At 34.1% G+C, this 27,773-nt stretch overlaps 1 long non-coding RNA gene across 1 annotated transcript in view; it reads right to left on the reverse strand.

Annotated features, from left to right (window-relative positions):
* LOC143697014 (uncharacterized) overlaps nucleotides 1-25,450 on the reverse strand; it is a 480,539-nt gene extending 455,089 nt beyond the window's left edge. The window contains exons 1-2 of the long non-coding RNA XR_013186123.1: nucleotides 25,420-25,450; nucleotides 10,388-10,687 (exon numbers count right to left, since the gene is read on the reverse strand). This is a non-coding gene — a long non-coding RNA (uncharacterized LOC143697014). The remainder of the gene's footprint in view (nucleotides 1-10,387; nucleotides 10,688-25,419) is intronic.
* Between the last annotated feature and the right edge of the window lie 2,323 nt (nucleotides 25,451-27,773).

A 27,773-nucleotide genomic window follows, 5' to 3' on the forward strand; every position in this document is an offset into this window, starting at 1 on the left:
CCGAAATACCCTACAACACCCTAGCAACACCCTAGCAACCACCAGAACACCCTAGCAACTGCCTAGCAACCACCCAGAACACCCTAGCAACCACCCAAAATACCTTAAATCACCCTAGCAACACCATAGCAACCACCCAAAATACCCTAGAACACCCTAGCAACACCCTAGCAACCACCAGAACACCCTAGCAACTGCATAGCAACCACCCAGAACACCCTAGCAACCACCCAAAATACCTTAAATCACCCTAGCAACACCATAGCAACCACCCAAAATACCCTAGAACACCCTAGCAACACCCTAGCAACCACCAGAACACCCTAGCAACTGCCTAGCAACCACCCAGAACACCCTAGCAACCACCCAAAATACCTTAAATCACCCTAGCAACACCATAGCAACCACCCAAAATACCCTAGAACACCCTAGCAACACCCTAGCAACCACCAGAACACCCTAGCAACTGCCTAGCAACCACCCAGAACACCATAGCAACCACCCAAAATACCTTACAACACCTTAGCAACACCATAGCAACCACCCAGAACACCATGGCAACCATCCAAAATACCTTAAAACACCCTAGCAACACCATAGCAACCACCCAAAATACCGTAGAACACCCAAGCAACACCATAGCAACCATCCAAAACACCCTAGCAACCACCTAAAATACCTTAGCAACCGCCAGGCAACCACCCAGAACACCTTAGCAACCCACTAGAAACACCCTAGCAACTTTAAATTACTTCAAACTATACTTCAAACTTTAAACTACTTTAAACTTTAAACCATTAAAACTTTAAACTTTAAACTACTTTAAACTTTAAACTAATTTCAACTTCAAACTACTTTAAAATTTAAACTAATTTAAACTTTAAACTAATTTTAACTTCTTCAAACTTATTGGTCCAAACTTTCACAAGCCAACTTAAAGTTTGTCTCGACGAACTTTTTCTAGTTATTATTATTATTCTTACTAAAATTTACAACTCTATCTCCTCCTAGAGCTTTAACTCCACATACTCCAAACTCGGCTCAGACACTCAAACTGTTCTGACTCGGTATGCTATATCTTTTCTAACTGATCGGACTTACGGTTTTCCTAAAAATGACGATCAAAGTCGGAAAAAAACTCCCATTGACTTAACATTGCGGAATGTTCAGATTTTCAAAACTGGCCAACTGCCAAAAATTCAAATCTAAACTCCTTGAAGCCCTAGACTGAATCAAACTGCCATTCTATATACTATGAGCCATTGAGACTCATTTAAACTAATAAACTAATCTATCTATGACACTTTTCTATCTACACTTAAACTATTAAACTCATAATAAATTAATAAACTCTAAACTTGAACTCTTAGACTCATTTAAACTTATAAACTCTAAACTCATAAACTCATACACTTATAAACTCATACACTTATAAACTCATGAATTCAAACTCTTATGAACTCAAACTCATAAATTAATAAACTCTGAACTCTTACTCATTTAAACTTATAAACTCTAAACTCATAAACTCGTACACTTATAAACTCATGAATTCATACACTTATGAACTCATGAATTCATAAACTTATAAACTCATACACTTATGAACTCATGAATTCATACACTTATGAACACAAACTCATGAATGAATAAACTCTGAACTCTTACTCATTTAAACTTATAAACTCTTAAACTCGTACACTTATAAACTCATGAATTCATAAATTTATGAACTCATGAAATCATAAACTCATAAACTCGTCCACTTATAAACTCATGAATTCATACACTTATGAACTCAAACTCATAAATTAATAAACTCTGAACTCTTACTCATTTAAACTTATAAACTCTAAACTCATAAACTCATAAACTTATAAACTCATGAATTCATACACTTATGAATTTTCATAAATTCATACACTTATGAACTTTTAAATTCACAAATAGTTCACCATAGCAACCACCCAGAACACCCTAGCAACTGCCTAGCAACCACCCAAAATACCATACAACACCCTAGCAACACCATAACAACCATCCAAAACACCATAGAATACCCTAGCAACACCATAGCAACCACCCAGAACACCCTAGCAACTGCCTAGCAACCACCCAAAATACCTTAAAACACCCTAGCAACACCATAGCAACCACCCAAAATAGCCTAGAACACCCTAGCAACCATCCTAAATAGCGTAGAACACCCTAGCAACACCATAGCAACCACCCAGAACACCCAAGCAACCACCCAAAATACCTTAAAACACCCTAGCAACACCATAGCAACCACCCACAATACCCTAGAACACCCTAGCAACTGCCTAGCAACCACCCGAACACCCTAACAACCACCCAAAATACCTTAAAACACCCTAGCAACACCATAGCAACCACCCAAAATACCCTAGAACACCCTAGCAACTGCCTAGCAACTCCCAGAACACCCTAGCAACTGCCTAGCAACCACCCAGAACACCCTAGCAACCACCCAAAATACCTTAAATCACCCTAGCAACACCATAGCAACCACCCAAAATACCCTAGAACACCCTAGCAACACCCTAGCAACCACCAGAACACCCTAGCAACTGCCTAGCAACCACCCAGAACACCCTAACAATCACCCAAAATACCTTAAATCACCCTAGCAACACCATAGCAACCACCCAAAAATACCCTAGAACACCCTAGCAACACCATAGCAACCACCCAGAACACCCTAGCAACCACCCAAAATACCTTAAAATACCATAGCAACACCATAGCAACCACCCAAAATACCTTAAAACACCCTAGCAACACCATAGCAACCACCCAGAACACCCTAGCAACCACCCAGAACACCCGTAGCAACTAATATAAACTTCAAACTACTTTAAAATTCAAACTAAATTTAAACTTTAAACTAATTTAAACTATAAACTAATTTAAACTTCAATCTACTTTAAACTTTAAACTAATTTAAACTTCTAACTACTTTTAACTTTAAACTAATTTAAACATTTAAACTTTAAACTAATTTAAACTATAAACTAATTTAAACTTCAAACTACTTTAAACTTCACACTAATTTACATTTTAAACGAATGTAAACTTTAAACTACTTTAAACTTCTTTAAACTTTCTGGTCCAAACTTTCACAAGCCAACTTAAAGTTTGTCTCGACAAACTTTTTCTAGTTATTATTATTATTCTGAGCGGAAAAAATTTACAAATCTATCTTTCATTCTTTCTTTCTAACTAATATTTCTTTCTTTCTAACTAATCTATCTTTCTTTCTATCTTTCTGTCTAACTAATCTATCTTTCTATTCTAACTAATCTATTTCTCTATAACTAATCTGTCTTTCTTTCTTTCTTTCTAACTAATCTATCTTTCTAACTAATCTTTCTTTCTTTCTAACTAATCTTCCTTTCTAACTTTCTTTCTTTCTTTCTTTCTTTCTAACTAATCTTTCTTTCTAACTAATCTTTCTTTCTTCTTTCTAATCTTTCTTTCTAACTAGTCTTTCTTTTTTCTTTCTTTCTTTCTTTCTTTCTTTCTTTCTTTATTTCTAACTAATCTTTCTTTCTTTCTTTCTAACTAATCTTTCTTTCTTTTTTTCTTCCTTTGTTTCTAACTAATCTTTCTTTCTTTCTAACTAATCTTTCTATCTTTCTTTCTTTCTTTCTAAATAATCTATTTTTCTTTCTTTTCTAACTAATCTTTCTTTCTTTCTAACTGATCTTTTTATCTTTCTTTCTAAATATTTTTTCTTTCCAGCTAATCTATCTTTCTTTCTTTTCTAACTAATATTTCTTTCTAACCAATCTTTCTTTCTTTCTAACTAATCTTTCTTTCTTTCTTACTAATCTTTCTTTCTTTCTAACTAATCTATCTTTCTTTCTATCTTTCTTTATTTCTAACTAATCTATCTTTCTTTCTTTCTTTTCTAACTAATCTATCTTTCTTTCTTTCTTTTCTAACTAATCTATTTCTTTCTAACTAATCTTTCTTTCTCTCTTTCTAACTAATCTTTCTTTCTTTCTTTCTTTCTAACTAATCTTTCTTTCTAACTAATTCTATCTTTCTTTCTTTCTTTCTAACTTTCTTTCTTTCTTTCTAACTTTCTTTCTTTCTAACTAATCTTTCTTTCTTTCTTTCTAACTAATCTTCTTTCTTTCTTTCTAATCTTTCTTTCTAACTTTCTTTCTTTCTTTCTAACTAATCGTTCTTTCTAACTAATCTTTCTTTCTGTCTTTCTCTCTTTCTAATCTTTCTTTCTAACTAATCTTTCTTTCTTTCTTTTCTAACTAATCTATTTCTTTCTAACTAATCTTTCTTTCTAACTAATCTTTCTTTCTTTCTAACTAATCTTTCTTTCTAACTATTCTTTCTATCTTTCTTTCTTTCTTTCTAATCTTTCTTTCTAACTTTCTTTCTAACTAATCTTTCTTTCTTTTTCTCTTTCTAATCTTTCTTTCTAACTAATCTTTCTTTCTTTCTTTTCTAACTAATCTATTTCTTTCTAACTAATCTTTCTTTCTTTCTGGAGGTTGAACAGCTGGCTGTCTGGTGCAGTTATAACAACCTTGAGCTGAACACGCTCAAAACAATGGAGATGATCGTGGACTTCAGGAGGAACAGCCCAGCACTCCCCCCACTCACCATCATGAACAGCACTGTGGAAGCGGTGGAGTCATTCAGGTTCCTGGGCACTATCATCTCTCGGGACCTGAAGTGGGACAATCACATTGACTCCACTGTGAAAAAGGCCCAGCAGAGACTGTACTTCCTTCGCCAGCTGAGGAAGTTCAACTTGCCACAGGAGCTGCTGATTCAGTTCTACTCAGCCGTCATTGAGTCTGTCTTATGCACATCCATCACTGTCTGGTTTGGTTCAGCTACCAAATCAGACATCAGGAGACTACAACGGACAGTCCGGACTGCGGAGAGGATTATTGGTGCCCCCCTGCCAAACCTCCAGGACCTGTACTCTTCCAGAGTGAGGAAGAGAGCAGGTAAAATCATCACAGACTCCACTCACCCTGGACACCTCCTGTTTGAACTGTTACCGTCAAGACGGCGACTCAGATCACTGGCCACAAGAACATCTAGGCACAGGAACAGTTTCTTCCCACAGGCCATTTCCCTCCTGAACAGTTAACACTCCTCCCAAGGCATATGCCTTAAGTGCAATACTCCCACTGTTTAGTGCAATACCCTACAACTCAGGTGATACTTATATGTAGATTTATTTATTCATAATATTCAAAACACTGTAATATATGTTCACAATCTGTAAATCTGAAAATGTCTATTCTGACTAAACCCAACTGTGATACTTTTATTCTCATATATTTATATTTTTATTTTTTATTCTTAGAATTTGTAGTATTATGTTTCTTGTTGTATTTGTATTTGTATATGTCCACTGGAAGCCTCAGTACCAAAACAAATTCCTTGTGTGTGCAAGCACACTTGGCAATAAAGCTCTTTCTGATTCTGATTCTGATTCTGGTTCTTTCTAACTAATCTTTCTATCTTTCTTTCTTTCTTTCTTTCTTTCTAATCTTTCTTTCAATCTTTCTTTCTTTCTAATCTTTCTTTCTTTCTCTTTCTTTCTAATCTTTATTTCAATCTTTCTTTCTTTCTAATCTTTCTTTCTTTCTTTCTTTCTTTCTTTCTTTCTTTCTAACTAATCTTCCTTTCTAACTTTCTTTCTTTCTAACTTATCTTTCTTTCTAACTAATCTTTCTTTCTTTCTAACTAATCTTTCTCTCTTTCTTTCTTTCTCTCTTTCTTTCTAACTAATCTTTCTATCTATCTTTCTTTCTTTTTAGCAACCAAAATACCTTAAAACACCCTAGAACACCCTAGCAACACCCTAGCAACCACCAGAACACCCTAGCAACTGCCTAGCAACCACCCAGAACACCCTAGCAACCATCCAAATTACCTTAAATCACCCTAGCAACACCATAGCAACCACCCAAAATACCCTAGAACACCCTAGCAACACCATAGCAACCACCCAGAACAACCTAGCAACCGCCTGACAAACCCGCAGAACACCCTAGCAACCACCCAAATTACCTTAAATCACCCTAGCAACACCAAAGCAACCACCCAAAATACCCTAGAACACCCTATCAACACCATAGCAACCACCCAGAACAACCTAGCAACTGCCTAACAACCCCGCAGAACACCCTAGCAACCACTCAAAATACCTTAAAACACCCTAGCAACACCATAGCAACCACCCAAAAATACCTTAAAACAACCTAGCAACACCATAGCAACCACCCAGAACACCCTAGCAACTGCCTAGAAACCACCTAGCAACCACCCAGAAAACCCTAGCAACCAACCAAAATACCTTAGCATCCACCTAGCAACCACCCAGAACACCATAGCAACCACCTAAAATACCTTAGCAACCACCTAGCAACCACCCAGAACACCCTAGCAACCCACTAGAAACACCCTATCAACTTTAAATTACTTCAAACTATACTTTAAACAACTTTAAACTTTAAACTAATTAAAACTTTAAACTAATTCCAACTTCAAACTAATTTAAACTTCAAACTAATTTAAACTTTCCACTAATTTAAACTTCAAACTATTTTAAACTTTAAACTAATTTAAACTTTAAACTAATTTAAACTTTAAACTAATTTAAACTTCAAACTACTTTAAAATTCAAACTAATTTAAACTTCAAACTAATTTAAACTTCAAACTACTTTAAACTTCTTCAAACTTATTGGTCCAAACTCTCACAAGCCAACTTAAAGTTTGTCTCGACGAACTTTTTCTAGTTGGCCAACTTACTGAAATCCTATTTAAACTTATTATTAAGTTGGCTTGTAAGAGCCAACTTACTGAAATCCTATTTAAACTTAATATTATTAGTGGTGCTTGCCATAGGCAAAGCAACACTAGTGTTATTGTGCATACTTATTATTAGTGGTGCTTGCTGAAAGCAAGGCAACACTATTGTTATTGTCCATACTTATTATTCTTTTTCTTATTATTATTCTTCTGGCAACTTTTTAACGCGCTACTCCTCCCGCAGTTTTTGTCACAGACCCACGAATGAAGCGTCAAAACGTGCGGCCTGTTCGGGAATGGTGTGCTATGACTTTTATAAGGGATCGGGGGTACGATGGAAAAACCGGCCGAAAAATCCCATAGACTTAACATTGCGTCAAACTTTGACGAGTCGTAGGTCGGAACGAGGATGTCGCAGAAACGTGTAATTTACCACATTTGAAGAGGCTGACAGGCTCTGTAAGGACATACCACACAATGGGGTAAAAGTTGCACCCCTGGGGGGTAGGAGCTGCCCAAAGTTTCACCATTGACTTACTATGGTGTAAGAAACCGTAGTAACTTCCTGATTCTACACCATAGAAACCGCTTTTATATTGAACATAACTCTGGATCACAGTGTCATAGAGACAAGGGGGCGGGCTCATTTTACTCAGACAACCAATCAGTCTCTCAGGATCATTGTGAAGCTATCAAGCCACGCCCTAGCAACCATTTAGAGCACCTTAGAAACAACTCCCTTAGACTTCCATTGAAAGAGATCGAAGGGATATCTCTGGACTGAATTGTCATAGAAACATGAGGGTGGTCTCGTTTGACTCGGGGCAGCAAACAGCCAATCATGAATCACCTCAACACTTCCTAGCCACGCCCTAGCAACCATTGTCGAGCACCTTAGCAACCAAAATCCAAAGAGGAATATTGTCCATTCTGAATGTAACAGAGGCATGGGAGTTGGTTTATATCATTCATACTGACAAGCAGCCTTTGGAGTTTCATGATTGGCAGCTGCCAAGCCACTCCCTAGCAACCAAACAGAGTACCCTAGCAACCATTTTGCAAGACCTACATCTCTGCATCAGAACATCGTATAGAGATGGGGGTTGGGTCTTTTGACTAGCACACAGGACTTTCAACATGCTAAACATGCTAGCTGTGAATAGCTACATGCTAATATTGATTAGCTAAGTGCTAAATCATGCCATGAACATTATAAAAACTCTATAGTAACCAAATGTGAACACTACCAACCACCTAGTAACACCATAGCAACCATCCAGAATACCATAGCAACCACCTAAAACACCCTAGCAACCACCCAAAACACCCTAACAACCGCCTATCAACACCATAGCAACCAACCAGAATACCCTAGCAACCGCCTAGCAACACCCTAGCAACCTCCAAGAATACCCTAGCAACCACCTAGCAACACCCTAGCAACCACTCCGAACATCCTAGCAACCGCCTAGCAACACCCTAGCAACCACCCAGAACACCCTAGCAACCGCCTAGCAACACTCTAGCAACCACCCAGAACACCCTAGCAACCACCTAGCAACACCCTAGCAACCCCCTAGCAACACCCCATGAAATGGGCCGTTCTACACATTGCATAGGGATTTTGTATTGAACATAGCTCTGGATCACAGTGTCATAGAGACAAGGGAACGGGCTCATTTTACTCAGATGACCAATCAGTCTCTCAGGATCATTGTGAAGCTATTAAGCCACGCCCTAGCAACCGTTTTGAGCACCTTAGCAACAAGTTCCATAGACTTCTATTGAAAGAGATAAAAAGCATATCTCCGGATAGAAGTGTCATAGAAACACAAGGGTGGACTCGTTTGACTCGGGGCAGTAAATAACCAATCATGAATCACCTCAACACTACGTAGCCCCTCCGTAGCAACCATTATCGAGCACCTTAGCAACCAAAATCCATAGAGGGATATCTTCCATTCTGAATGTCAAAGAGGTATGGGAGTTGGTTTATATCATTCACACTGACAATCAGCCTTTTCAGTTTCATGACTGGCAGCTGCCAAGCCACTCCCTAGCAACCAAACAGAGCACCCTAGCAACCATTTTGCAAGACCTATATCTCTGTATCAGAACATCATATAGAGATGGGGTTAACACAAGTTTGACTCTGGGCAGCAAACAGCCAATCATGAATCATGTCAACACTTCCTTGCCCCTCCCTAGCAACCATTGTTGAGCACCTTAGCAACCAAAATTCAAAGAAGGATATCTTCCATTCTAAATGTCACCGAGGCATGGGAGTTGGTTTATATCATTCACACTGACAATCAGCCTTTTCAGTTTCATGACTGGCAGCTGCCAAGCCACTCCCTAGCAACCAAACAGAGTACCCTAGCAACCATTTTGCAAGACATATTTCTCTGCATCAGAACATTGTATAGAGATGGGGGTTGGTTCTTTTGACTCATGCTAGCAAACAGGACTTCCAACATGCTACACATGCTAGCTGTGAATAGCTACATGCTAATAGCAATTAGGTAAGTGCTAAATCATGCCAAGAAAATGCTAAGAACTCCAATAGTAACCATCTGTGACAACTACCAACATCAACTAGTAACATCATAGCAACCACCTAGAATACCTTAGCAGCTGCCCAGAACACCCTAGCAACCACCCAAAATACCCTAGCAACTGCCTAGCAACACCATAGCCACCACCCAGAATATCCTAGCAACCACCTAGCAACATCATAGCAACCACCCAGAACACCCTAGCAACCGCCTAGCAACCACCCAGATCACCCTAGCAACCACCTAGCAACCTCATAGCAACCACCTAGCAACCTCATAGTGACTACCCAGAACACCCTAGCAACACCCTAGCAACCACCCAGAATTCCCTAGCAACCGCTTAGCAACACCATAACAACCACTCAAAACACCCTAGCAACCGCCTATCAACCACCCAGAACACCCTAGCAACACCCTAGCAACCACCCAGAATACCCTAGCAACCACCCAAAACACCCTAGCAACCACATAGCAACCACTCAGAACACCCTAGCAACCACCTAGCAACCACCTGAACACCATGAATAAGCCATATCTCAGCACCAGAACATAGTACAGACATGTTTGTTGGCTCGTATGCAATCATGTACCACACCCTAGCAACCGAGTGGCGAGTTTTGCCACTGCAAGCACCACTTCACATTTTCTTCTAGAAATGTACATTCTAGTTATTATTATTCTTCTGAGCGCTAAAATTTACAAGACTATCTCCTCCTAGAGTTTTAACTCCACATACTCCAAACTCGGCTCAGACACTCAAACTGTTCTGACTCGGTGTGCTATATCTTTTCAGACTGATCGGACTTACGGTTTTCCTAAAAATGACGATCAAACTCGGAAAAAACTCCCATTGACTTAACATTGCGGAATGTTCAGATTTTCAAACTGGCCAACTGACAAAAATTCAAATCTAAACTCCTTGAAGCCCTAGACTGAATCAAACTGCCATTCTATATACTATATGAGCCATTGAGACTTATTTAAAGTAATAAACTCATCTATCTATGACACGTATCTATCTATCTATCTATCTAACTATCTATCTACCCATTCTTTCTTTCTAATCTTTCTTTCTCTCTCTTTTTCCTTCTCTCTTTCTTTCTTTCTTACTAATCTTTCTATCATCTAACTATTTCTATCTATCTATCATCTGACTATTTTATCTATCTATCTATCTATCTATCTATCTATCTATCTATCTATCTATCTATCTATCTATCTATCTATCATCTGACTATTTTATCTATCTATCTTTCTTTTTCTTTCTTTCAAACTAATCTATCTTTCGTTCTTTCTTTCTAACTAATCTTTCTTTCTCTCTTTCTAACTAATCTATCTTTCTTTCTAACTAATCTATCTTTCTTTCTAACTAATCTTTCTTTCTTTCTAACTTATCTATATTTCTTTCTATCTTTCTTTCTTTCTTTCTAACTAATCTATCTTTCTTTCTTTTCTAACTAATCTATTTCTTTCTAACTAATCTTTCTTTCTTTTTTTCTAACTAATCTTTCCTTCTTTCTTTCTAACTAATCTATCTTTCTTTCTATCTTTCTTTCTAACTAATCTATCTTTATTTCTTTCTCTCTTTCTAATATTTCTTTCTAACTACTCTTTCTTTATTTTCTAACTAATCTATTTCTTTCTAACTAATCTATCTTTCTATCTATCTTTCTTTCTATCTTTCTTTCTTTCTAACTAATCTATCTTTATTTCTTTCTCTCTTTCTAATCTTTCTTTCTTTCTAACTAATTTTTCTTTCTTTCTTTATAACTTTCTTTCTTTATAACTTCCTTTCTTTATAACTAATCTAACTAACTATCTTTCTTTCTTTCTCTCTTTCTAATCTTTCTTTCTAACTAATCTATCTTTCTTTCTTTCTTTCTTTCGTTCTTTCTTTCTCTCTTTCTCTCTTTCTTTCTTTCTTTCTTTCTTTCTTTCTTTCTTTCTTTATTTCTTTCTTTCTTTCTTTCTTTCTTTCTTTCTTTCCCACTAGAAACACCCTTGCAACTTTAAATTACTTCAAACTTTAAACTAATTTAAACTTTAAACTACTTTGAAATTCAAACTAATTTACACTTTAAACTTTAAACTTCAAACTTCTTCAAACTTATTGGTCCAAACTTTCACAAGCCAACTTAAAGTTTGTCTCGAAGAACTTTTTCTAGTTATTCTTCTTTTTCTTAACCAAAATTTTCTGACTCTAACTCCTCCTAGCAGGGCTCTCAAGTCTCACGCATTGGGCGTGAGACACACGCATTTCAACCCGCTCACACGCCACACCTTGTATTTCTCACGCTGAGGAGTAAGGGAACTTGTCCCGCTATACAATTAATGGACGAGACGCAGGCAAACGGAGGGAAGTTCTCTGCCGAGTTCATAGCATCTGTCTCGAGTTATACAGAGTTAAATGCCAGCTACCAGCCAATCAGAAATTAGAATTAGTTGTTTCCGGGTAGATGATGTGTTATGTGTGTTCCACACGCGTGTGTGGAAGTTGAAAGAGCACGATCTGATGAATGCGGTTTGCGGACATCTTCATTTATTTTATTTATATCGAGTCCTGGACGATATCTCTTGCCTGTGATCAAAGACAGTTAGAGCTGATGTTGAGTAGTATAGCCAAATTCGTGCTAAATTATTTTTGATGCATTAAAAAACTCTCCAACTGCTTTTAAAGGGGGCATCGGATGCAAAATACACTTTTATATGGTATTTGCAAATAAATGTGTCTTTGCAGTGTGTGGACACAATCACCATGCAATGAAAAAAATCCATTCACTTTTTTTAAATCCTCAAAAAGCCAAAAAGTTGTTGCTCATTATCATTTAAAGAGACATGCACCGAAACGGGTCACTGTGAACAGAGCTGTTTTTGAAGAGGTAAAAAGGGTGTTGTTTTACACAACCATTGAGAAATTTTAACCAAAGTATGTTACAAACTTTACATGAAGACCCAAAAGAATCATACCAACTTGTGGAAAATGGGCATCCGATGACCCCATGTAAAGGTGACCAGTTTGGGTCTTGACATACATGCTCAGGGCAAGTTGTTATGACACAATGTTATGTACATTGAGCACTGATGTTCAGTTGGCTTGTTTGGGGTCAAATTTATTTTTATTTTTCAATAAATTTGTATTTTTTAAATATAACTATTTATTTTATTTGGATGAATTTGTCTTTTTATCAGATTTAACAATTGTTATAATTTCCATTTGTGCTGGTCAATTATGAACAATAGGCAAAATTGAACTGCTAGCAAAAATTGAAGCGGATTTGGTCGGGTCGAGGGACGGCTGCTGCAAATATTTGGGTGGCTCCTCCCCTAAATCTCACTCTAAACTTTTGATAAAACTTGAGAGCCCTGTCCTAGAGTTTTAACTCTACAAACTCCAAACTCGGGTCAGACCTTCAGACTGTTCTGACTCGAGTTGCTATATCTTTTCAGACTGATTTGACTTTCAGTTTTCTTAAAAATTAATATTAAAAACCATAAAATCCCATTGACTTTCATTGCAACAGTTCAAATTGAGCCAAGGCTACGGTGGCCCAGTAGTGTACAACACAAAAACTCAAATCTAAACTCCCTGAAGCCCTAGATTCAATTAAACAACCATTCTATATGTACTAATGAACTTATCTATCTATCTATCTATCTATCTATCTATCTATCTATCTATCTATCTATCTAATAATCTATCTTTCTAACTGATCTATCTTTCTACTTAATCTATCTTTCTTTGTTTCTAACTAATCTTTCTTTCTAACTAATCCGTCTTTCTTTCTTTCGTTCTTTCTATCTAATCCATCTTTCTTTCTAACTAATATTTCTTTTTTCTAACAAATCCATCTTTCTTTCTAACTAATCTTTATTTCTTTCTAACTAATCTTTCTTTCTTTCTTTCTAACTAATCTTTCTTTTTTCTAACAAATCCATCTTTTTTTCTAACTAATCTTTATTTCTTTCTAACTAAACTTTATTTCTTTTTAACTAATCTATCTATCTTTCTTTCTAACTAATCTATCTTTCTAACCAATCTATCTTTCTTTCTTTCTAACTAATCTATCTTTCTTTCTAACTAATCTATCTTTCTTTCTAACTAATATATCTTTCTTTCTTTCTAACTAATCTTTCTTTCTTTATTTCTTTCCTTCAAACTAATCTTTCTTTCTTTCTAACTAATCCATCTTTCTTTCTTTCTTTCTTGCTAATCCATCTTTCTTTCTAACTAATCCATCTTTCTTTCTAACTAATCTTTCTTTTTTCTAACAAATCCATTTTCTTTCTAACTAATCTTTATTTCATTCTAACTAATCTTTCTTTCTTTCTAACTAATCTATCTATCTTTCTATGTTTCTAACTAATCTTTATTTCTTTCTAACTAATCTTTCTTTCTTTTTAAGTAATCTATCTATCTTTGTTTCTAACTAATCTTTCTTTCTTTCTAACTAATCTATCTTTCTTTCTTTCTTTCTAACTAATCTATCTTTATTTCTTTCTGACTAATCTATCTATCTTTCTTTCTAACTAATCCATCTATCTTTCTTTCTTTCTTTCTAACTGTGACGTCCCTGAGTCCTCTGATCCTATTGGTCCAGCCGTGGGAGTTCCTGATTGGTTTTTCCTCATGCTAATTGCTAATTAGTTAGAGCATATAAAGAGTGCGGTGCCTTCTTAAGGGAGGGCACTCTTTGGAGAAAGTCCTCAGGAGTGGCTCCTCCGGGTATTTGTCTTACACATGTAGCGTCAAAGATATTATTGTTTGTTAACCTGTTGTTTTTCTTTATCCCTAGACTTCTGTTTATTTTTGTTTCCGATTGTATGTTTAATGTAATAAAACTCTTTTGAATTGCAACGTGCTGTTTGAATCCTCTTTTGTGTTGCGGCCTGATACTAGCGGGTCGTAACATAAAATTGGGGGCTCGTCCGGGATGCTGCATGTGTAAGTAAATACATAGTGTTTAAGGTGTTCACTCTAGGTGAATGAGTAGACTTCAGGTAGTTAGAGTGTTCTCAGCTGGGTTTAAAACTCTTCCGTCGAGGCACTGTTTGTTATTTTTTTTGTTATTTTGCCTTTCTTATTTTTGAAGGTTATTCTGGACGGGGGTTTTAAATCTCTGTTGGGGGTACGCTTCAGGCTTTTGGTTTAAAATGCCAATTGTCCTTGAGCTCAGCGTTTAAATACCGCCCCGAGTCCGGTACACCTTTGAAGACTAGGTAGGTTTAGTTAGTGTTGTCTATAGTTAGGAACTGGAGTCTCTCATTTTCATTTAGGGTGACACTTTTTGTTTTCTGCATCTGCATATTTTGTATGTCTGCTGATTATGAAGATAATTTGAGATGACTTGTGGTAAGTCTTTGTTTATCTCATAACGAAAGTGCGGATTCTAACTGGAGCATGTGTGGGTGACAATACCAGGCGAAGTGGCTGATGGGATTTGTAGTCCTAGTGCTCTAGTTTAGCGGCGTCTCACGTGTGCGGTTGTATTGTTGTGTTTCTCTGCTGCCTCTTTTAACAGAAATGTCGTCGGTGATCGAGGATTTCTTCTCATTTCCTTCGGAAATCTTACTGGAGAGATGCACGAAGGAAGAGTTGTTGCAGATTGCCGAGCGCTTTGATGTGGAGGTAACGAGTAATGATAAGAAGCTGAAAGACACGTTGGTGAAAGTTGTGAAAAATGCACTTTTTGAGCGGGGTGTTTTAGAGGTAAGAGCTCAAGATATTGATCCTGAAGAGTCTTTAACCTCTCCTCTTTATGCTGCCGATCGAAATGTGAAATTTAGTGAGATGTCTTTGCAAGAGAAACAGTTATGTGTGGATGCGGAAAAATTACGTGCTGAGCGTGACGCTTGTGCACTGAAAGAAAGTGATCTTGAAATGAGAAAACTAGAGTTACAACAGAAACTAGAGTTACGTAAACTGGAGTTACAATCTGAAAGGGAGGAAAGAGATTTTCAGTTGAGGAAAATGGAATTAGAGTTGCATGCACAAACAGTTGAAACTCCACGTCATGCATCGTCTGTGGAAACTGTGTTAACTGCACCGGGTTTTGACGTTTACAAAAACATTAGACTTGTACCGCTGTTTTCAGAGAAGGAAGTAGAGAAGTATTTTCAACATTTTGAGCGTGTTGCAGAGTCTTTAAGATGGCCAAAAGAATTTTGGACCTTACTATTGCAATGTGTTTTAGTAGGAAGAGCACAGGATGTTTATTCAGCGTTGACTATGTAACAAAGTGGTGATTATGAAATTGTTAAGTCTGCTATTTTGCATGCTTATGAACTGGCACCCGAAGCATACCGCCAGAAATTTAGAAGTCACTTTAGGGCTGAAAACTGTACATATCTTGAGTTTGCTAGAGAGAAAGAGAATTTGTTTGACCGCTGGTGTACCTCAGTAAAAGTAACCACCAAGGAACAGCTTAGAGAACTGATTCTTTTAGAGGAGTTTAAAAACTGTGTTCCAAATGCTGTTGCTATGTACCTCAATGAGCATAAAGTGAGTAAAATGTCCGATGCTGCTCTTATGGCAGATGAGTTTGTTCTTACTCATAAAATTTCTGTCAATAACTTCAATGATTTGAGCAGGCCTAAGTTGAGTGTTAATGGTAGATCTAAACAGATGGTTTCACGCCAGAATACTGTGTCAAATAGTTTTGATAACACTTCACGTTTGAAAGCTGAGATGGTTTGTTTCTACTGTAAGAAGGTAGGACATAAAATTGCAGACTGTTTCGCTCTCAAAAAGAAAGAGAAGGGTGTTAAACCTGTGGGTTTAATATCTACATCGAATGTGAATCATATTTCTGCTCGATTTAATGAACAGGTTGAACGGGTAGATATTACTGAGAAGGAGAATGGGGAAAATTGTGTTGATTTTGCACCATTTCTCACTGAAGGAACCGTGGCTTTGCCTAATTCAGAGAAGACTGTACCTGTACGCATCTTACGAGATACTGGGGCGGGGCAATCCTTTTTGTTAGAAGGACTTTTGCCGTTGTCTGAACGTACTGATACGGGAACTCAAGTACTGGTTAGAGGACTTGAGATGGGGTTCATGGAAGTTCCTCTGCACCGCATCCATCTTGATTCTAAACTTGTGTCAGGTGAGGTGGTAGTTGGAGTTCGTGCTATGCTTCCTGTCTCAGGTGTCACTTTCATACTTGGCAATGATTTAGCCGGGGGAAATGTTTGGGAAAAGTCTGACGCTGATGTTCCACCTGTAGTGATTTCTGTTGTTGAGAAATTAGATGGATCTTCTGACTGTCCTAATCTATATCCTGCATGTGCAGTAACTAGAGCGATGGCTAAGAAAAGTATGCCAGATGAAAACATTCTCTGTGATACTTTTATTGTTTCTGAAAATTCTTTTCAGCCAGAATTAAATACTGTGTATACGGAGGTGGAAGATGTGATTCCAGTGCATGATTCACATGCTGTTGATAACAATAAGACTAATAAGTCTGATACAGTGTCTGAATGTCCATTTATCTGTGAGGAACATGTTAACACATCTTGCTCTTTATCTTCGATTTATAGTGTGACTCGAGATGATCTTATCAAAGCACAGCAGGCGGATGATACTCTGCAAGAATTGTTTTCTTTAGTTCGTGACGGAGAAGACAAGACTTCATCTCCTTTCTATTTTCTTCGAGATGGATTGCTTTATAGACAACAACCTATGAGCTTTGACTTTTCACTCGATCCTAGAATTCAAATTGTGGTTCCACTTAATTTCCGTCAAGACCTCTTACAATTATCACATCAGGGCATGGCTGGTCATATGGGGGTACGGAAGACCTATGATAGAGTGTTAAGAAAATTTTATTGGCCTAGGTGTAAGCGAGATGTGATTAATTATATCCGAACCTGTCATACTTGTCAGATGACAGGTAAGCCGAATCAAAAGGTTCCATTAGCTCCCTTACAGCCTATTGCAGCAGTTACAACACCTTTTGCACACTTGACTGTTGATTGTGTTGGTCCGTTACCAAGATCTAAGGCTGGACATGCATATTTATTCACCGTAATGTGTCAGACTACACGTTATCCTGCAGCTTATCCTCTGAGATCAATCACTTCCAAAGCTATTTTAAAGGCTTTAACCAGTTTTATGTCAACTTTTGGCATTCCGGAAACTATTCAATCCGATCAGGGTTCAAATTTTATGTCCCGAAACTTTTCTAAGGTCATGCGACAACTTAAAGTTAAACATAATATATCGAGTGCTTATCATCCTCAAAGTCAAGGATGTCTGGAAAGATTCCATCAGACTCTTAAGTCACTGTTGAGGTCTTATTGTGTCGAACTTGACTGTGACTGGGAGGAAGGACTTCCTTGGATGCTGCTCGCTATTCGTGAGGTTGTACAGGAGAGCATAGGCTTTAGCCCTAATGAGTTGGTGTTTGGACACACTGTTAGGGGTCCTATTGCTGTCTTGGCAGATGAGTGGACTAATTTGGATCCTCCTGAGAATGTTTTAGATTATGTAAGTAGTTTCCGTTATCGACTTTACGAAGCTAGAGCTATTGCTCTGCGGAAGCTGGCTAAATCTCAGAGAAAGATGCAGAGATTGTTTGATCGCAAAGTGAAGTCCAGACATTTTCAAGCAGGTGATCAAGTGCTGGCGTTGTTGCCTGTTTTGAATACTCCTTTCCAGGCTAGGTTTGCTGGACCATATACGATTGCGAAGAGTCTCCCGAATAACAACTATTTAGTAAATACACCCGATCGTCAAAAGAAAACACAGTTTTGTCATGTTAATTTACTAAAATCTTATGTGACTCCTGTTCCTTCTCTCTCTGTTGATGTTGTGACAGCTACTGGAATGGCAGATCCAAGTGTTTTGGAAACATCTGTAGAGATGGTTGACAATCCAGAAGAGATGAAAGGTCCCTCTCGAGGAGAAGTGGAAGGGCGGTTGAATAATTCAGAAGTTCTTGCTGACTTAGCTCACATTTTATCTCACTTGTCCGAGTCGGAGAAGGCTGATATTATTGAGTTAGTAAGCTTGTTTCACTCAATCTTTTCTGATGTTCCTACTCGAACTTCCGTCGTGGAGCATGATATTGATGTTGGTACAGCTCAACCAGTAAAACAACATGCTTATCGTGTCAACCCGATTAAAAGGAAGTTACTTCAGAAAGAAGTAGATTATTTACTCGATCATGACTTGGCGGAACCTAGTTTTAGTTCTTGGAGTTCCCCATGTATCTTGGTGAATAAACCTGATAATTCGTATCGTTTCTGTACTGATTACAGAAAGCTCAATTCTCTGACAAAGCCTGATTGTTATCCTCTACCAAGAATTGATGACTGTGTTGACCGTGTCGGCTCGGCGCAATTTGTTAGCAAATTTGACCTCCTGAAGGGTTATTGGCAAGTGCCATTGACATCTCGTGCTAAAGAACTATCTGCTTTTGTTACACCTGATAGCTTCCTGCAGTACACAGTTATGCCTTTCGGGGTCCGAAATGCTCCCGCTACATTTCAGCGGTTAATAAATCACGTTTTGTCTGGGATGACTAGTTGTGAAGCTTACCTGGACGATGTTGTTTTGTATAGTTCTTCTTGGTCTGAACACCTTGATCAAATTAGAGAGCTCTTTGTGCGTTTAGCCAAAGCCAACTTAACTGTAAATCTTGCTAAGAGTGAGTTTGGAAAGGCCACTGTGACATACTTAGGGAAGGTGGTTGGCAGGGGTTGTGTGAAGCCTATTCACGCTAAAGTGAATGCCATCTGCAGTTTTCCCAAACCAACTACCCGTCGTGAGTTGCGACGATTTCTTGGGATGGTGGGTTACTACAGGGGTTTTTGCCATAATTTTGCAAGTGTAGTTGCCCCTCTGACTGATTTGCTAAGCCCTAAGAGACCTTTTCAATGGTCAGAGCAATGTCAGTGTTCCTTTGAGAATGCCAAATCTTTATTAGCAAATGCTCCAGTGTTGTCTGCTCCTAATTTTGACAAGCATTTTCTACTTGCAGTTGATGCAAGCGCTTACGGTGCTGGTGCTGTTCTTCTATAAGAAGATTCTAACGGAATTGAACAATCCAGTCAGTTATTTTTCAAAGAAATTCAATCGTCATCAGCAAGTCTATTCTACCGTGGAAAAAGAAGCATTAGCTCTTATTTTAGCCGTTCAACATTTCGAGGTTTATTTGAGCTCGGTATGTGGTCCGATTACGGTATACACTGATCATAATCCGTTGACTTTCCTAGATCGAATGCGCGGTAAGAATCAGAGAATAATGCGATGGAGCCTTATTCTTCAACCTTTCCACTTGCAGATTAAACACATACGTGGCAAGGATAACATAATTGCTGATGCTCTCTCCCGTATGTAAACTGTCCCAGTAGTGTCTGGTATCTTTTCTTCTCTCTCTTTCTCCTTTATTTTTTCTCTGATGTCCTAGGGCCCAGGATTTCAGGATCAAAATGGAGTGAGATTTTATGGAGATGAGTATTAAAGTTATTATACATTTACATTTTGGAATGATGGTTTTGCGTTCGTACTATTTTTTTTTTTTTTCTCTTTTGTCGGTTCTTCAGAGAACCTCCTTTTGGATTGGGAGGTGTGACGTCCCTGAGTCCTCTGATCCTATTGGTCCAGCCGTGGGAGTTCCTGATTGGTTTTTCCTCATGCTCATTGCTAATTAGTTAGAGCATATAAAAAGTGCGGTGCCTTCTTAAGGGAGGGCACTCTTTGGAGAAAGTCCTCAGGAGTGGCTCCTCCGGGTATTTGTCTTACACATGTAGCGTCAAAGATATTATTGTTTGTTAACCTGTTGTTTTTCTTTATCCCTAGACTTCTGTTTATTTTTGTTTCCGATTGTATGTTTAATGTAATAAAACTCTTTTGAATTGCAACGTGCTGTTTGAATCCTCTTTTGTGTTGCGGCCTGATACTAGCGGGTCGTAACACTAACTAATCTTTCTTTCTTTCTAACTAAACCATCTTTCTTTCTAATTAATCCATTTTTCTGTCTTTCTAACTAATCTATCTATCTTTCTTTATAGCTAATCTTTCTTTTTTCTAACAAATCCATCTTTCTTTCTAACTAATCTATCTATCTTGGTTTCTAACTAATCTTTCTTTATTTCTAGCTAATCCATCTTTCTTTCTGACTAATCCATCTTTCTTTCTTTCTAACTAATCTTTCTTTTTTCTAACAAATCCATTTTTCTTTCTAACTAATCTTTATTTCTTTCTAACTAATCTTTCTTTCTTTCTAACTAATCTTTCTTTCTTTTTAACTAATCTATCAATCTTTGTTTCTAACTAATCTTTCTTTCTTTCTAACTAATCTATCTTTCTTTCTTTCTAACTAATCTATCTTTCTTTCTTTCTAACTAATCTATCTATCTTTCTTTCTAACTAATCTATCTATCTTTCTTTCTTTATAACTAATCTTTCTTTCTTTCTTTATAACTAATCTTTCTTTTTTCTAACAAATCCATCTTTCTTTCTAACTAATCTCTCTTTCTTTCTAACTAATCTATCTTTCTTTCTTTCTAAATAATCTATCGTTCTTTCTTTCTAACTAATCTTTCTTTCTTTCTTTCTAACTAATCTATATTTCGTCTTTCTAACTTATCTATCTTTCTACCTAATAATTTTTTCTTATTAAACTTTTCTTTCTTTCTTTCTTTCTTTCTTTCTAACTAATCCATCTTTCTTTCTTTCTAACTAACTAATCTTTCTTTCTAACTAATCCATCTTTATTTCTTTCTAACAAATCCATCTTTCTTTCTTTCTTTCTTTCTTTCTTTCTAACTAATCCATCTTTCTTTCTTTCTAACTAATCTTTCTTTCTTTCTAACTAATCTATCTATCTTTCTCTGTTTCTAACTAATCTTTCTTTCTTTCTAACATATCCATCTTTCTTTCTAACTAATCTTTCTTTCTTTCTAACTAATCTATCTATCTTTCTTTGTTTCTAACTAATCTATCTTTCTTTCTAACTAATCTATCTATCTTTCTTTATTTCTAACTAATCTATCTTTCTTTCTTTCTAACTAATCTATCTATCTTTCTTTCTAACTAATCTATCTATCTTTCTTTATTTCTAACTTATCTATTTTTCTTTCTTTATAACTAATCTATCTTTCTTTCTAACTAATCTATCTATCTTTCTTTCTAAATAATCTATCTTTCTTTCTAAATAATCTATCTTTCTTTCTAACTAATCTATCTTTCTTTCTTTCTTTCTAACTAATCTATCTTTCTTTCTTTCTAACTAATCTATCTTTCTTTCTAACTAATCTATCTATCTTTCTTTCTTTCTTTCTAGCTAATCTTTCTTTTTTTCTAACTAATCAATCTTTCTTTCTAACTAATCTTTCTTTCTTTCTAACTAATCTTTCTTTCTTTCTAACTAATCTTTCTATCTTTCTTTGTTTCTAACTAATCTTTATTTCATTCTAACTAATCCATCTTTCTTTCTTTCTAACTAATCTTTCTTTCTTTCTAACTAATCTATCTTTCTTTCTTTCTAACTAATCTTTCTTTTTTTCTAACTAATCCATCTTTCTGTCTTTCTTTCTTTTTTTCTTTCTAACTAATCCATCTTTCTTTCTAACTAATCCATCTTTCTTTCTTTCTAACTATTTTTTCTTTTTTTCGAACAAATCCATCTTTCTTTCTAACTAATCTTTCTTTCTTTCTAACTAATCTTTCTTTCTTTCTAACTAATCTATCTATCTTTCTTTCTTTCTAACTAATCTTTATTTCTTTCTAACTAATCTATCTATCTTTCTTTGTTTCTAACTAATCTTTCTTTCTTTCTAACTAATCTATCTATCTATCTATCTTTCTTTCTAACGAATCTATCTTTCTTTCTTTCTTTATAACTTATCTATCTTTCTTTCTTTCTAACTAATACATCTTTCTAACTAATCTTTCTTTCTTTCTAACTAATCCATCTTTCTTTCTAACTAATCCATCTTTCTTTCTTTCTAAATAATCTATCTATCTTTCTTTCTAACTAATCTTTCTTTTTTTCTAACAAATCCATCTTTCTTTCTAACTTATCTATCTTTCTTTCTAACTAATCGGTCTATCTTTCTTTCTAACTAATCTATCTATCTTTCTTTCTAACTAATCTATCTATCTTTCTTTCTAACTAATCTATCTATCTTTCTTTCTTTCTATCTAATCTATCCATCTTTCTTTCTAACTAATCTATCTTTCTTTCTTTCTTTCTAACTAATCTTTTTTTTCTAACAAATCAATCTTTCTTTCTAACTAATCTTTATTTCTTTCTAACTAATCTTTCTTTCTTTCTAACTAATCTATCTATCTTTCTTTGTTTCTAACTAATCTTTCTTTCTTTCTAACTAATCCATCTTACTTTCTTTCTAACTAATCTTTCTTTCTTTCTAACTAATCTATCTATCTTTCTTTGTTTCTAACTAATCTTTCTTTCTTTCTAACAAATCCATCTTTCTTTCTAACTAATCTTTCTATCTTTCTTTATTTCTAACTAATCTATCTTTCTTTCTTTCTAACTAATCTATTTATCTTTCTTTCTAACTAATCTATCTATCTTTCTTTATTTCTAACTAATCTATCTTTCTTTCTTTATAACTAATCTATCTTTCTTTCTAACTAATCTATCTATCTTTCTTTATAACTAATCTATCTTTCTTTCTAACTAATCTATCTATCTTTCTTTATTTCTAACTAATCTATCTTTCTTTCTTTCTAACTAATCTATTTATCTTTCTTTCTAACTAATCTATCTATCTTTCTTTATTTCTAACTAATCTATCTTTCTTTCTTTATAACTAATCTATCTTTCTTTCTAACTAATCTATCTTTCTTTCTAACTAATCTATCTTTCTTTCTAAATAATCTATCTTTCTTTCTTTCTTTCTTTCTAACTAATCTATCTTTCTTTCTTTCTAACTAATCTATCGTTCTTTCTAACTAATCTATCTTTCTTTCTTTCTTTCTAACTAATCTTTCTTTTTTCTAACTAATCTATCTATCTTTATTTCTTTCTTTCTAGCTAATCTGTATTTCTTTCTAACTAATCCATCTTTCTTTCTTTCTAACTAATCTTTCTTTTTTTCTAACAAATCAATCTTTCTTTCTAACTAATCTTTCTTTCTTTCTAACTAATCTTTCTTTCTTTCTAACTAATCTTTCTATCTTTCTTTGTTTCTAACTAATCTTTATTTCTTTCTAACTAATCCATCTTTCTTTCTTTCTAACTAATCTTTCTTTCTTTCTAACTAATCTATCTTTCTTTCTTTCTAACTAATCTTTCTTTTTTTCTAACTAATCCATCTTTCTGTCTTTCTTTCTTTTTTTCTTTCTAACTAATCCATCTTTCTTTCTAACTAATCCATCTTTCTTTCTTTCTGACTATTTTTTCTTTTTTTCGAACAAATCCATCTTTCTTTCTAACTAATCTTTCTTTCTTTCTTACTAATCTATCTATCTTTCTTTCTTTCTAACTAATCTTTATTTCTTTCTAACGAAACTATCTATCTTTCTTTGTTTCTAACTAATCTTTCTTTCTTTCTAACTAATCTATCTATCTATCTATCTTTCTTTCTAACGAATCTATCTTTCTTTCTTTCTTTATAACTTATCTATCTTTCTTTCTTTCTAACTAATACATCTTTCTAACTAATCTTTCTTTCTTTCTTTCTTTCTAACTAATCCATCTTTCTTTCTAACTAATCCATCTTTCTTTCTTTCTAAATAATCTATCTATCTGTCTTTCTAACTAATCTTTCTTTTTTTCTAACAAATCCATCTTTCTTTCTAACTTATCTATCTTTCTTTCTAACTAATCGGTCTATCTTTCTTTCTAACTAATCTATCTATCTTTCTTTCTAACTAATCTATCTATCTTTCTTTCTAACTAATTGGTCTATCTTTCTTTCTAACTAATCTATCTATCTTTCTTTCTAACTAATCTATCTATCTTTCTTTCTAACTAATCTATCTATCTTTCTTTCTTTCTATCTAATCTATCCATCTTTCTTTCTAACTAATCTATCTTTCTTTCTTTCTAACTAATCTATCTTTTTTTCTAACTAATCTATCTATCTTTCTTTCTTTCTAACTAATCTTTTTTTTCTAACAAATCAATCTTTCTTTCTAACTAATCTTTATTTCTTTCTAACTAATCTTTCTTTCTTTCTAACTAATCTATCTATCTTTCTTTGTTTCTAACTAATATTTCTTTCTTTCTAACTAATCCATCTTACTTTCTTTCTAACTAATCCATCTTACTTTCTTTCTAACTAATCTTTCTTTCTTTCTAACTAATCTATCTATCTTTCTTTCTAACTAATCTTTCTTTCTTTCTAACAAATCCATCTTTCTTTCTAACTAATCTTTCTATCTTTCTTTATTTCTAACTAATCTATCTTTCTTTCTTTCTAACTAATCTATTTATCTTTCTTTCTAACTAATCTATCTATCTTTCTTTATTTCTAACTAATCTATCTTTCTTTCTTTATAACTAATCTATCTTTCTTTCTAACTAATCTATCTATCTTTCTTTATAACTAATCTATCTTTCTTTCTAACTAATCTATCTATCTTTCTTTATTTCTAACTAATCTATCTTTCTTTCTTTCTAACTAATCTATTTATCTTTCTTTCTAACTAATCTATCTATCTTTCTTTATTTCTAACTAATCTATCTTTCTTTCTTTATAACTAATCTATCTTTCTTTCTAACTAATCTATCTTTCTTTCTAACTAATCTATCTTTCTTTCTAAATAATCTATCTTTCTTTCTTTCTTTCTTTCTTTCTAACTAATCTATCTTTCTTTCTTTCTAACTAATCTATCGTTCTTTCTAACTAATCTATCTTTCTTTCTTTCTTTCTTTCTAACTAATCTTTCTTTTTTTCTAACTAATCTATCTATCTTTATTTCTTTCTTTCTAGCTAATCTGTATTTCTTTCTAACTAATCCATCTTTCTTTCTTTCTAACTAATCTTTCTTTTTTTCTAACAAATCCATCTTTCTTTCTAACTAATCTTTCTTTCTTTCTAACTAATCTTTCTTTCTTTCTAACTAATCTATCTATCTTTCTTCCTTTCTAACTAATCTTTCTTTCTTTCTAACTAATCTATCTATCTTTCTTTGTTTCTAACTAATCTTTCTTTATTTCTAACTAATCTATCTTTCTTTCTTTCTAACTAATCTATCTATCTATCTTTCTAACTAATCCATCTTTCTTTCTTTCTTTATAACTTATCTATCTTTCTTTCTTTATAACTAATCCATCTTTCTAACTAATCTTTCTTTCTTTCTTTATAACTAATCCATCGTTCTTTCTAACTAATCCATCTTTCTTTCTTTCTAAATAATCTATCTATCTTTCTTTCTAACTAATCTTTCTTTTTTTCTAACAAATCCATCTTTCTTTCTAACTTATCTATCTTTCTTTCTAACTAATCGGTCTATCTTTCTTTCTAACTAATCTATCTTTCTTTCTAACTAATCTATCTATCTTTCTTTATTTCTATCTAATCTATCTATCTTTCTTTCTAACTAATCTATCTTTCTTTCTTTCTAACTAATCTATCTTTCTTTCTAACTAATCTATCTATCTTTCTTTCTTTCTAACTAATCTTTCTTTTTTTTCTAACAAATCAATCTTTCTTTCTAACTAATCTTTCTTTCTTTCTAACTAATCTTTCTTTCTTGCTAACTTATCTATCTATCTTTCTTTGTTTCTAACTAATCTTTCTTTCTTTCTAACTAATCCATCTTTCTTTCTTTCTTTTTTTCTTTCTAACTAATCCATCTTTCTTTCTAACTAATCCATCTTTCTTTCTAACAAATCCATCTTTCTTTCTAACTAATCTTTCTTTCTTTCTAACTAATCTTTCTCTCTTTCTAACTAATCTTTCTTTCTTTCTAATCTATCGTTCTTTCTAACTAATCTATCTATCTTGCTTTCTAACTAATCTATGTATCTTTCTTTCTAACTAATCTATCTATCTATCTTTCTTTCTATCTAACTAATCTTTCTTTCTTTCTAACTAATCTATGTATCTTTCTTTCTAACTAATCTATCTATCTATCTTTCTTTCTTTCTAACTAATCTTTCTTTCTTTCTAACTAATCTTTCTTTCTTTCTAACTAATCTATCTTTCTTTCTTTGTAACTAATCTACCTTTCTTTCTTTCTAACTAATCTATCTTTCTTTCTAACTAATATATCTATCTTTCTTTCTAACTAATATATCTATCTTTCTTTCTTTCTATCTAATCTATCTATCTTTCTTTCTTTCTATCTAATCTATCTATCTTTCTTTCTTTCTATCTAATCTATCTATCTTTCTTTCTAACTAATCTATCTTTCTTTCTTTCTAACTAATCTATCTTTCTTTCTAACTAATCTATCTATCTTTCTTTCTTTCTAACTAATCTTTCTTTTTTTCTAACAAATCAATCTTTCTTTCTAACTATTCTTTATTTCTTTCTAACTAATCTTTCTTTCTTTCTAACTAATCTATCTATCTTTCTTTGTTTCTAACTAATCTTTCTTTCTTTTTTAACTAATCCATCTTTCTTTCTTTCTTTCTTTCTAACTAATCCATCTTTCTTTCTAACTAATCCATCTTTCTTTCTAACAAATCCATCTTTCTTTCTAACTAATCTTTCTTTCTTTCTAACTAATCTTTCTTTCTTTCTAACTAATCTTTCTTTCTTTCTAACTAATCTATCTTTCTTTCTAACTAATCTATCTATCTTGCTTTCTAACTAATCTGTGTATCTTTCTTTCTAACTAATCTATCTATCTATCTTTCTTTCTAACTAATCTTTCTTTCTTTCTAACTAATCTTTCTTTCTTTCTAACTAATCTATCTTTCTTTCTAACTAATCTATCTTTCTTTCTTTGTAACTAATCTACCTTTCTTTCTAACTAATATATCTTCCTTTCTAACTAATCTATCTATCTTTCTTTCTAACTAATCTATTTATCTTTCTTTCTTTCTATCTAATCTATCTATCTTTCTTTCTAACTAATCTATCTTTCTTTCTAACTAATCTTTCTTTCTTTCTAACTAATCTATCTTTCTTTCTAACTAATCTATCTTTCTTTCTAACTAATCTATATATCTTTCTTTCTTTCTAACTAATCTTTCTTTTTTTCTAACAAATCCATCTTTCTTTCTAACTTATCTATCTTTCTTTCTAACTAATCGGTCTATCTTTCTTTCTAACTAATCTATCTTTCTTTCTAACTAATCTATCTATCTTTCTTTATTTCTATCTAATCTATCTATCTTTCTTTCTAACTAATCTATCTTTCTTTCTTTCTAACTAATCTATCTTTCTTTCTAACTAATCTATCTATCTTTCTTTCTTTCTAACTAATCTTTCTTTTTTTTCTAACAAATCAATCTTTCTTTCTAAC

The sequence above is a fragment of the Siphateles boraxobius genome, unplaced genomic scaffold (genome assembly GCF_051911475.1).
Source record: "Siphateles boraxobius isolate OS27281-9 unplaced genomic scaffold, OSU_SipBor_1 31, whole genome shotgun sequence".
Classification (NCBI taxonomy): Eukaryota; Metazoa; Chordata; class Actinopteri; order Cypriniformes; family Leuciscidae; genus Siphateles; species Siphateles boraxobius.